This window comes from Macrobrachium rosenbergii, chromosome 17 (genome assembly GCF_040412425.1).
Source record: "Macrobrachium rosenbergii isolate ZJJX-2024 chromosome 17, ASM4041242v1, whole genome shotgun sequence".
Classification (NCBI taxonomy): domain Eukaryota; kingdom Metazoa; phylum Arthropoda; class Malacostraca; order Decapoda; family Palaemonidae; genus Macrobrachium; species Macrobrachium rosenbergii.
Window position 1 is genome coordinate 36855765 of NC_089757.1, and position 5000 is coordinate 36860764.

At 32.7% G+C, this 5000-nt stretch overlaps 1 long non-coding RNA gene across 1 annotated transcript in view; it reads right to left on the reverse strand.

Annotated features, from left to right (window-relative positions):
* LOC136847861 (uncharacterized) overlaps positions 1 to 5000 on the reverse strand; it is a 558451-nt gene that overhangs the window by 241956 nt on the left and 311495 nt on the right. The gene's annotated exons all lie outside the window — the stretch shown is intronic.

Consider the following 5000-nt stretch of genomic DNA (forward strand, 5'->3'; position numbering starts at 1 on the left):
CTTGTTCTTTAATCAAATGATTGGCACTTAATAACCACACAAGCCCAATGTTCATTAAAAACTTGATTCGTAAATATATAATATACCTATGATCAGGCGATTATTTTTACCCACTACATTACACAACATTAAAGCCTCAGTCACACTGATTTATTATTTCTGTCGCTCTTATGTGCAATTAATACTGTGGCTGATAATTTACACCTGATAAGATAAGTCACGCGCCAATTGATTAAAAAATAAAATGCACTCTTGGGACCATAATTTTTCCTTGGCTTTAAGAATTTAGAGTGTGTGTGTGAGTGTGTGAGTTGAATATCAATAAGTCAAATAAAAATAGCACTAGCTGTAGACAGAGTTCGAAAAAGTTCAGTCAAATATCGGGGCATCTTATGATGGAAAATATATATATATATATATATATATATATATATATATATATATATATATATAATTTATTTATGTAAATATATATATATATACATACATATTCATATATATATATATATATATATATATATATATATATATAATTTATTTTATATATATATATATATATCAACATACATAATAATCATATATATATATATATATATATATATATATATATATATATATATATATATATATATACACACACACGCACAAACACGTGCACGACTGAACAAACACACGAACAAACCCACAAAACACACACACATATTACATATATACAAGTTAATCGGCACACATGTTAACATCGACAGTAAATTCACACCTAAGCAACAGGTTATTACTGTCGAGTTGGGCAGCAAAAAAAAAAAAACATTACTGACCTTAGACACAAACATTAACGGAATATGTATCAGTTCTATCGTCGTAAGAGTTCCACCATCCATACCAGAATAATCGAATGAACAGATGTTTTTACACTGACAGATTGAATTGAATACATATTTAGGCCAAATGCCAAGCACTGGGACCCATGAGGCCATTCATCGCTGAAACGGAAATTGACAGTAAAGGTTTGAAAGTTGTAACTGGAGGAAAATCTCAAAAGCAGTTCACGAATCAAAGCAGGGTTGAAAGGAAAGATGGAATCAATTGTTAGGAGAGGTGTTGGCTTGCAACTACCCTAAGGGGGGAAGATGGAAGAAAGACGATATTATTGATACATTATAATTAAGATTAATAAAAGGAGGAAATAAACAGCTGGATTAAGAAATAAATAAAAAAATAAAAGTATATTATCTAGTACATAAAGCTCGAGTAAGGTGTTATATAATAATAATAATAATAATATTTATATATATATATATATATAATACAGACAAATAATAATAATAATAATAATATTTAATCCCGCAGACGCACAAGCAATCTCAAACCGCAACTATAAGCCAAAAATGAGGATCACCAACACCAACACCACCACCACCACCACCGCCGCAGCAGAAGCAGAACGGGAACCAGAGAGAGAGAGAGAGAGAGAGAGAGAGAGAGAGAGAGAGAGAAATAAATAACCAAAAAATGAGGCTTAACACTAAACGCGGCCCGAGAGGTCGCCGGGCGCTTGCCAAGTACCCGAAACCGATTGAATAATTTTTCACTCCCAACGGAAGCTGCTTGTTGAATACTAAAGGGTGTACGTGCGTGCCTTAACCAGATTAGAAGAATCGGCCCTTTTCCCAACTTTTGAATGTACAGAGGACGGAAGATTTCATTATCATTGGTGGTTAAGGGAGGGAGGAATTTTTTTTTTTTTTTTTTTTTAGTTTTTATTCAATGAATTATTTACAAAAGATTACAACCAATCTCAAACTACATACATTTATATTTAGAATACGCTGCTCTCAATATTAGAAAAATTCTTTATGAATAACTTAAACATTTGAGGAGGTGGAGGGGGGGTTAGGTATAAAGGGGTATGGGTAGGTAGGTAGGTAGGTAGGCAGGCAGGCAGGCAGGCAGGCAGGCAGGCAGGCAGGCAGGCAGGCAGGCAGGCAGGCAGGCAGGAAGGAAGGCAGGCAGGCAGGTCAGACCCGTGTACGAATGCAAGCCGTCTATTTAAGACTCTCACCCCCGCCCCCGCCGCGGGATGAAATACGACCTGACGCGGCCGCATTTCAAATTATATCCTCAATCGAAAAGGATTCGGTATTCCTTAACCTATGATACTTTTAAAAAATAAAAATAAAAAAATGGGCGTAGGATAGCAGCAAGTCCTATATAAGCTGCCGCCTGACACTTTGTAGACTGCGGGCGATGCTGCCCGAACTCCGGAGCCAGTGACAGCGAACATGGCTCAGTTATGTCCCGACTCTTGTGTGTTTGTTTACTTTCTGTCATGTGCCGCCATGATGATTTATGGTTCCGTGCGCCAGCGCCATCTATCGGGACAAATGTCGACTAACACGCTACCTCTCGGCGAGGCTGCTCCTCAAGTTAGCTTCTGCCTCCCTCTTCATTACAATTTATTTCCCGGACCTTCCATGCGACTCGCACATAAATCCGAGGATATCTCGGGCAAAAAACAATGAGCCGAAGGAGCCTCTTAAGAGGGGAAAAGCAACAAAGGGGGACAAGATGTATAAAACAATAAAATAAGAATATGAAACTATTCGTGTTATTCCCAACTCGTCCGTTCATGATGACCGACAGTTCAGAAGCCTTCGTGTCATCTTAATGGTGATATTGATCGCTGCGTTTGTGCGTGCGTGCGTTTGTTTGTTTGTGTATGTATGTATGTTTATGTGCGTTGTGCATTACATTCTCCTACCACATACCTGTCATTGGCTTGTCATCTTCGTCATGAATTCTGTGACGGAATCGGAAGTTTGATCACTAAGGGATTCTGTTTCATGTTTGCTGTAATAAAGAGATTATCCGGTGGAGGTGTTTGCCTCGGAACTTGTATATGAAGAAATGAAACGCGAGTGGCAGGCATCAGTTAATTTATATATATTACAAACCCTGATTAATATATATATATATATACATATATATATATATGTATACTGTACTGTGTGTATAAATATACATACATATGTGCGCCTGTGTGTACACACATACGTACATAGACAGGTAGGCAGATGACTTGCAATCTGATAACTGATAACTTGAATTTCAAGTCAATGGACCCTTCGGAGGGCTTGTTCCATATGAATAGGTGTCATCTACTGAATAATAATAATAATAATAATAATAATAATAATAATAATAATAATAATAATAACAGCAAACTATGCGCTTTTTGGAACCAGAGTAATCGGTAACACACACAAAAAATCTGCGGATCCAAACTGATACTAATTTAGACAATGAAAAGCTTTATATTTCACCATCATTAATATTTATTACTTTTTACCTCTATTGTGTTGCCGCAGCTGTTAAAATATCTCAGTGAGAATGATAAATACGAAATATTTATTACATTACGACATGCAATCAATATTTATAAGAATATCAATATCCATAGGAATATTAATAAACTGTCCAGGAGTAGATATAATGAAAGTATATAAGAATATTAAAAAAAAAGTTGACGATAAATAAATATAATATTCATTATGCTTCAAAAAAGCAATATTTACACAAATACTAATAAAATCGTCGCAAAATATAACCTGTCAATCATAACTATGGAAATAAAGAAAAAATTGTGCAAAGACATAAACAATACACAGTGAAAGCCTGTGTCTTTTGTGAGAGAGAGAGAGAGAGAGAGAGAGAGAGAGAGAGAGAGAGAGAGAGAGAGAGAGAGAGAGAGAGAGGGAGGGGGAGAACAAACGCGGTGAAGGGACAGTTCATGAGAGTACCGGGAACACGGCGAAAACTCCATCGAATAATAATAATAATAATAATAATAATAATAATAATAATAATAATAATAATAATAATAATAATAATAATAAAATAATAAAAATAAACAATCAAATTTTAAGTGGTTTTATAAATACGTAGGCAAAAAATACTCAGACACGTTTCTCTCTCTCTCTCTCTCTCTCTCTCTCTCTCTCTATATCTATATATATATATATATATATATATATATATATATATATATATATATATATACATATATACAGTAGATATAATATATACGTATATAAAATAATAATGATAATTAAATACTTCCACCTAAGGTCTTAAGAGTTACCTAATACGGCAGGCAATATAGATATTGATAATTACACATAGTTATTTGCCCTTGATCTAAAACAATTGTTCCCGGACAGGACACAATCTAACTCTGGAGAGAAAGTGGGTTGCTAATTGTTCGTTCATCTGTTCAGGTGTTCTATACTGTTCTTCGGTTAGCACGTGCATAATTATCTTTTTTCTTTTGCAGGTGCGAATTGCGAAATAGACTCGTCATGAAGGTTTTTCATTCGTAGTGATAATAATAAGCAAGGATGCATGTTAGTATAATAATAATAATAATAATAATAATAATAATAATAATAATAATAATTGTCAATAGTTGTTATCACCATTATTGTAATTATTTATATTTCAGTAATAAGAGTAATGCTTAGCTGTTATAATAATAATAATAATAATAATAATAATAATAATAATAATAATAATAATAATAATAATAATGAGAATGACTATTGTCAATAGTTGTTATCATCACTGTTGTAATTATTCCTGTTTCATTAATAACTAAAAATTAGCTTTTAAAATAATAATAATAATAATAATAATAATAATAATAATAATATTGAGAAAGATTATTGTCAATAGTTATCATTACTGTTGTAATTATTCATATTTCGGCAATAATAATAATAATAATAATAATAATAATAATAATAATAATAATTAATAATATAATAATGTTGTTACCAATTTTTCATCGCGAAAATTCCTAAAATAAATTTTTTTTTCTAAATTATATAAATATTAATATTTACGGTCCATTTTTTTTGCAGGGCTTAAACACCACTCACTAATTCATTACAACCCAATCATACGTGATACGAACTAGTTTAGTAAAATCGTGGCAAGTATTATTA